A 10,190-nucleotide genomic window follows, 5' to 3' on the forward strand; every position below is an offset into this window, starting at 1 on the left:
AGGGAGTGTCAAAATAAATAATTAATAAGATAAAGTAAAGTTTAGTAGAAACCCAACTTTTTAATACCCTTTACGACTACAAGACAAGCTAAATATTTCTTGAATACATGATTTTCTCCTCCCTTGAAATTTTAAAAACAAAAATGAAAAAGGTAATCAAAGTATAGAAAACAATAAAAGAAGAAAGAAATTGCCTTCTTCAACCGTTGAACCGGTTGGTAAACTGAAAGTTTTCTATTGTAGTTTTAGTTTTCATTTTCATTTTTCTTCTATTCCTTTTTTCATCCCCTCCCTAATATTTTAGTTTCCTATATTCAGTCTTCCCTCCTTTCATCCTCTTCTTTCCTTCTATTACTGTAACTTTGAAAAAATAGAAAAAGTTATCCTTTTTAACTAACCAAGTTGATTGAAAATAAAACCACGTTAATAGGCAAACACCAATATAAATCCTCTTTTTTCTTCAATTAGATTATCTTGCCACTTTACTATTCTCATTACCACCCTATAAATTCAACACATAACTAACTTGTCAAAAAGAAAAGAAAAAAAAGTTAACGAAATACACAATGAAAGAGAGCCTAAAAGAAATACTGAAGAATCAAGTGAAAAATAGTACTCGTCTACGAAAGGGATCGCTCCGTTGCTCTAATCATCATCTGGCATCGGCTATACTCCATCAAATTCTTTTCTCTTAATCAAACACACCTTGTAGCTTGTTCAGAACTTTTTTCATTGCTTACCGGTAATATGCAAAGCAATAATGAAGAAGAAAACGGGATAGCAGTGAATTGGAAGATTGCATGTTGCCATTTTATCTATTGTTGCAACTGTTTCAATGCCTATAGAATATAATTCTTTGTTACAACAATAATTGCCCCATTATGCTCATTAATTATGAAAGTAGCTACGTACATCATTTCTTTTGGAAGGGATGATTATTTATTTAACATGAGAAATTAGAAGAAAAGGCAAACAATTGAGAAAAGTAAAAATGCAACATGTTGGTCATAAAGAGTTGCATCATCATATATAGTATTAATTTGTCTCTTGTTATTATAAATTGATCTTTCTAATGTTTTGTTTCAGATTGGCACGTCCTTAGTTAACATAGGTAATTAACGGCGTTTTGACGATACTCTAAAATTTGATTATTAATTTAACAGATAGATGAATCAAAAACCGACCGATAACCACTAAATAATAACAAACGATATATTGGCTTGATAGCGATTTAATACATCTAAAACTGATGACCGATATCGATATGAAGTGTTCCACGCTATTATGAGCGTAAGTTTCACCTTTTGTAAACAAACACAACAAAACATTAAAAATTTGAATGATTACAACATTTTGTTTCTCGTGTTAAAAAATGGAAGGCATAGATGAAAATGAAAGAAATAGAAAGCCTGGTACTAACCCCAGTCCTCCATTGCAAAAGGAGTGGATATTTCACTTTGTTCCCACTGCTTAAGGTGGTGGAACTCTTGGCAAAAGACCAAGCGACAGTTGTTGTAGGGTAATAAATAATAGTAGTAATGATGAATTGAACAATGAGGTGTAATTATGTAAGATTAGGAAAAGACGTGACTGTTGAATTTTTTTTGTAGAAGTGGCTTTTGGTTCTTACCGAAAAGATGTGACTTTTTTTTAATACATATAATAAATAGGAAATATGAGAGGAAAGCCAAAAATCTGAGGAAAAAAATAAATAGGTTTTCTGACCATATAGAGCGCCACGTCAGCAGACCTTTGGACTGCTTTTATATATATATATGATTATTGTCAGAAGTGATAATAGTAGAGAGTTCAAAGTTTATAATACAAATGTAATTTATTTTATGGTTAATCATGTCTGATTAAGAGCCCGTTTGGATGGGCTTATAAGTTGGTTTGACCAACTTATAAGCCCTTTTTAGCTTATTTTAGTGTTTGGGTACAAACTTAAAGTGCTTAAAATAAGCCACAAAGTGTTTAAAGTCAGCCATTTATGAGAAGTTGGGATTCCTAACTTTTTTTTTTGGGGGGGGCTTAAAAGCCATTTCCGTTGACCAATAAAATTACTTTTGTATCCCTTATATTTTATTCTAATTCCCACACTACCCTCTCACCTAAAGCCCTAAAAGTGACGATCTCTTCCTCTTTTCATCATCTTCTACAAACAACGCAGTCTCTCACCAAAGCCCTAAAAATATGATTTTTTCCTCTTTCAGTCATCTTCTACGCAATCCTCTTGCTTTCACTGCAGCTTTTCATCTGGGTAAGTGTTTCTCCATTATTCTCTTGCAAGTTTAGTCGAAATTTTTGTGAGTGATGGAGTTATCAAAAGGAATTAGTAATAGATTTTTACTCTATTTGGTGTCTGCGGTTTTACATGTTCTGGTCTCAAGCTTGCTTAATTTTGTAAAACTAATTTTGACAAGTATTTGTTAATATTCAGAGCAATAACTATTCAGAGCATTATTGCCCCCTGCCCACCCACCCAGTTCGAAGCTATAGAATTGATCAATATCCATATTAAGTTCTTCAGATTTCAGTCAAATTTCGGGTTCTTATTTCTTTAGCTTTTTTTTTTTTTTTTTTGTTCTCAATGATCTTCAATGTTATGAGGGAAAATTCATAAAATAAAAGTGAAGAAACCTATTTGATTTTAAGAAAATTAATTATTAAGAGTTCAAAATATATAAGAGTAATAAATGATGCTTAAGGCTTCCTTATTTTTCTTATATATTACTTTTCATGTAGTATTCGATTCTCCTTCAGATTTATGTGTTCTTATCTTTCGCTCTCGTGGTTGTAGTATTTGTTTGATTCCTCTAAGTCGGGGCAAGAGTGGGCTAGTTCGCTTCATGTTTGAGGTATGTTATCACTTCTTAACTTCATAAAAGAGCTCTTAAAGACCATTTAGTATGTTTATCGTATAGAACTCACGGGACGGTGATTGGAAACCGTGAATCCGCGTTATTGAATTAGTTGTGGTTGTTGTTGTCATTTAAACTTATTTCTCTAACTCTTGTTGTATACCTTTGTCGGCCTTTCTACTATTATTGTTGTCATCTCATGTTTACTCTGATATGTATGTGTTGTTCGACTATCATGGTCTAGCAAAAGCAACATGTTTCATAAGAAAGTATGAAATAATAGATTTAACTTTATTCCTTCATTTAAAATTTTGTAAGATGGATTAGGTTGATATTACATGGATGATGAAAGAGATAGAGAAATGGGGTTAAAACCTGTTAGAAGTCAAAGGAGAAGAACTGGACTGGTAGGTTGATAGGTTAGTTGCTAATTTGAATTTGTAACTTTGCACGCAACGAATAAGGTCTTTTCATTTTTTTTCAAACATATAAACAGATCGTAATTTTTGTTTTCCAGAAAGAAAAAACCAACATTGCTCCATTATTAACTCCACGTGATTCAAGTGGAGATGAAAATGCTTACCACTTAATAATCTTTAGTCAATAGATTAGGAACTTGGCCAGAGCAAATAAAGGCTTTGATTTTAAGTAAGAAGATGGGATGGTGAAAGATGATATGGTAGGTTGGGTTTGGTTAGTGAGGTTGCACGCCATACTTCTTTAAAATATTAATGTCATATCACGTGAGATTGGGCTTCACCTTGGTTACCGAAAATTTAATATAATATTTTTTATATCAATATATAATATAAATCCGGCTGGTGCTGGCTGCAGTTGCGGGCTGCTGCAGCTGCTGCTGCTGCTGCTGCGGCTGCTGGTGGCTGTGGCTGCTGGCTACTGCTGCGGCTGCTGGCTGGTGCTGCTGCTAGCTGGTTCCTTTATTGGCGTTTTTTATTCCTTGTGCACATACTCTGGCTTATCATTGTTTCTTGTATGACAAACTTCAATTTATGTTACACGTAAGATACATATATGGAGTTTTTCACGGCTCGTGCAAACATTGGCATACCTTCTTAAACATGTTAAAGCTGTTCATAAAGTTGGAAGTAATCTAGGACATGTTTCTTCTTGCAGCCCCAGTGGCATTTCCATGAGCAGTGGGAATTGAAGGTATCTAGCCTCTTTGAGTGAAGAGATACGATGTTTGAGGTTGAAAGAGACTTGGAATATGACTTAAATATGACTTTTTCTAGGCTTAAATATGACTTTTTCTTTTGGCTTTTGGCTTCATTTAATTAATTAATTGATGCTGCTTTTAGTCTGTTCTATTACTATTGCTCTTTGTTGCCCAAATTTTTCACATATTGGCCGACTTGAAGTTGTATTTAGAAACACTTAAAATTTTGTTTCCACTTTTTCTACACTCTCGATACATTCAAATAATTAAATATTTTTTATGCTTCCACTTCTTCTTTATTATCTCTCTATTTTGGTATGTGTACAAAAAGCTGTGACTAGGGAATTGTGGCTGTGTGTTTAGTTATTGGGCTGCCAACATTATGATGTTGTAGAGTTCATGAACGTTTATTTCTCCTTTCTTCAGATTGTTTACATTCAATCATGCCGGAAACTAGTAAAGCACGAAGTAATGCTAAGTGGGATGATGATGCAACATTAAATTTATAGATTTGTGTGAAAATGAGATTAGACAAGGACGTAGACCACACACTCATTTAAATAGAGATGGATGGAATAATGTTGTTGAAGAATTCAATAGAGCCACGGGAAGAAACTATGATAAAAAAAACAAATGAAAAATCATTGGGATAACATGAAAAAAGAATGGATCCTTTTTAAGAAGTTGATGAGAGGGGAGACAGGTTTAGGATGGGATGCCACGAAAAATACAATTATGACAGATGAAGATTGATGGGAGCGAAAAATTAAGGTACATCTCTCACATTTTTCTATATGTCTTTCTTTTTTCTTTCATTGCTAAATTTCTTGGTTAGTTTAAAGTAGTTTTGAATTTTTTGTTACAGGAGGATGATCGATACAATAAGTTCAGGAAAATAGATCTTTCACTTATATGGCATCGTTATGATGCGTTGTTTTCTGATATTGTTGCTACTGGAGAAAGAGCACGTGCAGCGAATCAAGAACAAATGTCTGACATTGGAGTAGATCTTGATGAAGAATGAACAAATAATATTGGTGGCTATGACAAAGAACACTTTATCAATCCTAGTGATGAAGGGAATGATGAAAGTGATGATATACAGAATGTGGATTCTATTATGTTTCCTAAGCCGTCACTTAAAAGACGAGGTTCAATTGATGATATTGGCACTAGCACTCAAGTCAAAAAAAATAAGGCAAAATCTGGTGCGGCATCAATGAGAGAGGATATACACTCTCTAGTGGAGTTTATGTCTAGTAAAAGCACTGCTACATCCCCTTCGGTAGATGATCCCGTCACCGATAAGTGTATGAATATGTTAGCAAATTTTTCTGATATTCCTGCTGGAAGTGGAAAGTACAACTATGTTTGCAACATGTTTCTGAAGAAGGATGTACGTCAACTGTTTCTTAAGATAGAAACTGATGAAGCTCGGAAATCTTGGTTGGAGTATAACTATCAGTTACACCTTGAGAAAATGGGTTGATTGCGTTGCTATGGTTAAATGTTTTTATTGTTTAATGTTCGAACATTATGGTTGTGCGTTTAAACTTTACTTATTGCTTCTTGTTTAGACATTGCGGTTGTATCCCTAAATCTTATGGTTGTACGTGTAAACTTTATGTATTGTTAATGTTGTGTTGACGTTGTGGTTGTATCCTTGGACCTTATGGTTATTGTTGTTGTGTTGGCTTTAATGAATGTGGGAACTTTATGTATTGTTGTGGTTGTTTTTCTTTGATGGAATAGTAATTTGAGATTTACAATGTGATTTTCCGAAGATAGATATGAGTGTATTGAAACAATGGAGTTTCTAAAAAATCTTGAAATTGGGTTCTTGGAAAAACTTTGATTCTTTACTAATTTGAGTCATTTCCATTTTCAGTTAAATGGAGAGTTTGGGATATTAGCAATGTGGTATCTCCTCATTTAAGTGATTTGTTAGATGACGAAGATCAAGAACTAGAAGAGATTTGGAGAGAGCAAGATGAGAAGGAGCGGACGGCTTTATGTCATATAACAGGTAAATACATTTTGATGTATTGTGAAAAATACCAATGCAAAGAACCTTGTCATACATCAATGCGCTCTGGAAATGAGTTTATTCAAGAGATATTACGAGGAAATGAGACTCGTTGTTATGAAAATTTCCGAATGAAGAAGGCGGTCTTCATTGATCTATCCAATGACCTAACTGATAAATATGGGCTTAAACCCACTCGTGGAATGTCTATACATGAAATGTTAGGCATATTCTTGATGACTTGTGCACATGGAGTTGGAAATCGAATGATACAAGATATCTTTCAACATTCTGGAGAGACAATTCATAGACACTTTCATAGTGTTTTAAAGGTCGTTTGTAAGCTTGCAAGAGATATCATTCAACCACATCCAAATTATAATAATGGTTGCGATGCTCACAAGCCATGCAAACAAAGATATCTCCCTTTCTTTAAAGTAAGTAACCCGTTTATGATAATTTGTTATTCTGCATTGTATCTTTACTACCCTTATATAACAAAAGCTTTATGATAGTTTCTTTCCCCTTAGAATTCAACGAGAAAAAAATGGATCCCAAATTTCATATTTTACATTCACTTCTTGTAGGATTGTATTGGAGCACAAATGTTAAAGCTAGATTACCGAAAGGTCAAGAGATACCATATATTGAACGTAAAGGTTATCCGACTCAGAATATTCTCACCGTTGTTGATTTTAATATGTGTTTTATATTTGCATGGGTTGGGTGGGAAGGAGCAGCTCACGATAGTCATATATTTGCTGAGGCCCTTCGTAGAGAAGAGCTCAACTTTCCACATCCACGTCGAAATAAATATTATCTAGTTGATGCAGGATATTCACACATGAAAGGATACATGGCTCCATACAAAGGAAATAATGTAAGATATCACCTAGTTGAATTTCGCTGCGGTGCAACTCGACAATTGCGAGAGCCAAGAGGACGCATTGAGAATTTAACTATTTACATTCTTCTTGTAGAAATGTAGTAGAGCGCACATTTGGTGTTTGGAAAGCAAGATGGTCTATTTTGAGAGACATGCCATACTATCACATTGACACACCAAGGGACATCGTACTTGCTACTATGGCCATTCACAATTATATTAGAAAGAAATGCAATGTGGATGATGCATTCCAAACAGCCGAGAATGAGAGCTATATTCCATCGGTTGATTCTAATGATATTGGCACAACTTCAAGAGCTAACAATGTAGATGTCGAAGATGTAGGAGAACAAAATGATGTCTATTGGATGGGGTTTCGTGATATGATTGCTAGTGACATTTCTAATGCTTGATGCTTGTATTATATGAATATTTTTCACTTCTTGTATTTATAGTGGAGTGCTTTCAGTTGTATTAGCACTTTTATTTTGTGTCAAATTCTCCATCTTTGAAATATGAATTGTATTACCCTTTTTTAAGCCATGTTGATCCTAACTTATTAAAAAAATTGTGCTCTTTATAGCAGTCCTAGGCAAAAAATGTCCATTTTCTTCCGATTTTATCATAAATGCCAATAATATATCATCATTATTAGAATTAGAAGTTTTTGTTCTACTTGCACGTTCATCTAGTGCTTCAGTTATGTAATTGTTCAAAATGTGGAGGCTTTTCTTTAGACTTTTTTCTGATCCAATGGACAAAAATCTCATAAATTTCCACATGAAGTTGGGATAGAACAATCTTTTGAAAACTGATTTTAGAGTTGTATCCATTGCAAGTGCAATTGAATTATCATCATGAAGTTCAATGGTGAGAATATTCAAACTTTTCCCTAGAGCAAGTCCAAAAATGTTATCAGTGCCAAAACGTATCATTAAATCTTGTAAGTCTACTGAAATGTTCTGTTTTGAAGCCTTGTCTAAGATTGGTAATAAACCATTCTTGATTGCTGGATTTAGCCAACGATATAGTGCATGACCAAGCTTCCATTTTGATAATTCAGGAACCACTATTTTCTTTTGCAAAATCCACTCTTAACCGTTAACATAGGATATATCTATTGGAGGAAGAATAATGGTTTAATTAATATTCTCATAATTAATAAACAACTCTTTCTTGAAACAACAAATCAATATAAATACATTTCCAATAATGAAATAAATCAAGAAGATATTACTCCCTCCATTCCAAAATAAGTGTCTATTTTAGCTCATGCACCCCCCTTAAGTAACATGTATTTATAAAAAATTAACTTAAATAAACATTTTATAGTGGAAGTGATTTTAAAATATAAATTACTTTTGATTTGAATCAACTTTAGAGTTTAAAAATCTTTTAAATCAACTTATTTATGGTGTTAACAGCTTTAAGGGTATTTCAGTCATTTTGACAGAAAATAAGTGCTTAACAGCACTTATTTACCAAACACATCAACAACTTATTTTCAGCATAAGCAATTTTATCCAAACACTCAACTGCTTATTTATAAAAATAACTTTCAGCACTTAAAAGTTCTAAAACACTTTATACATAAAAGTCACTTTGTTTAAGCCCATCCAAACGGGCTCTAAATGTGACAGTCTGTCTTAATGCCAGATGTGAGTTCTGATGGATAAAATGTATGAGTAGATTTGTGAACTCAAAGTTAGACATAAGTTGTCTGAACTATGATCTGCACAGTATTTTAATTTTCCAAAAGACATACGCTCCACGAGGAAGGAGTAAATATGTGGTACGTGATTCATACTTGTTGACTCAACATGGGGATGAACTGAGGTGGAATAAGCGATGAACATGCATCATTTAAGTAAAACGTGGGACCATAAATCATAAGTCTGAAAATATCATAATACGGAATAGTCTGAATAAACATAATAATAACAAGCTAAAATGGCTAGACGACTCCGAATATCTGACATAACATAACTGACTAGTCTATGAAACATCTATCATGATTCTGAACTGTAGAACATACTTGCTGGGACAAGGCCTTGTTGGGAAAAAACAAGCAATAATCAAATTGCACGATGAGGTAACATCGGAAGAAATACCCAAGTCGAAACTTTTCACACTATTTGAACCAAGAGAAGACAATAAACATTAGCACAAATGGAAATCCAGGCAGTAGCTATACCAACAATAAAATAGCAAAGCAAACAAAAATAAATTGAATGCAAGAGACACCAAATTTACGTGGTAAAACCCCTTCAAGGTGAAGAGGAAACATCCACGGGATCTCCGGCCCACAAAAGCTCCACTATAATCAGCAAGAGTTACAACAATGTTCTCCAAATGGCTACAACAACAAATCCAAGCACAGAGCAACAATACATAAAAGATAACACCAAAACTAGTGAAGAAAGGAGAGAAATCACCCTCCAAAACGAGCTACTGTTCGTACTCGAAAACTGGAGCTATATACCACAAAATCCGATCTTCACTATTGAAATTGAAGAACCAGATGTTGAGAACCCCCAGTTCAAATTTCAGCACGATCCAATGGTTAACGATTTGGAAAACGCAATTTAAAGTGGACTGCTATAGCAGAAAATTTCTGACGAAAATCTGCTTTCTCTCTCATGTTTTTCTCTCTATATGGCTGCTATGAATTCACTCTTGTATTCTAAAAATAAGACCTAAATTGATCCTATATATAGAGGAATTTTTGGGAAAAAAATTGGCCTGGTCCAAATTGGATTGGGTTTTATTAATTCAATTCCACATAGGAAGGGAAAACCTAATAATTCTCCCCCTCCCGACTATGTGGAGGAAACCGCCATCCCAGCGATCAAGCAACACTCTAAATCTAGACTTGCAGCCAAGCCCAGAACAACTTGAATGGATGACATCTTCACAACTGGAGAAAAGATTTCATCAAAATCAACTCCCTTCTTCTGATTAAACCCTTTGACAACCAATCTAGCCTTGTACCGTAGAACTGGGTTACCATCTTTATGTTTCACCCTAAAAACCCACATGTTTTTCAAAGCTTTTCTAATCTCTAAGAATCTTAACCAGATCAAATGTATGATTATCATGCAAGGATTTAATCTCATCTTGCATAGCATCAAACCACCTTTCTTTTTCTTCACTCTTCAGGGCCTCATCAAAACTTTTAGGTTCTCCCCCATCAGTTAAGAGTACAAACTCATTGGCAGAATAACGAGATAAATGTATTTT

General features: G+C 34.0%; 1 pseudogene; it reads left to right on the forward strand.

Annotated features, from left to right (window-relative positions):
- Window positions 1–4,007: 4,007 nt before the first annotated feature.
- Window positions 4,008–5,692, forward strand: LOC132638407 (L10-interacting MYB domain-containing protein-like; annotated as a pseudogene).
- Window positions 5,693–10,190: the final 4,498 nt, after the last annotated feature.

Source organism: Lycium barbarum, chromosome 4 (genome assembly GCF_019175385.1).
Source record: "Lycium barbarum isolate Lr01 chromosome 4, ASM1917538v2, whole genome shotgun sequence".
NCBI classification, from domain to species: Eukaryota; Viridiplantae; Streptophyta; class Magnoliopsida; order Solanales; family Solanaceae; genus Lycium; species Lycium barbarum.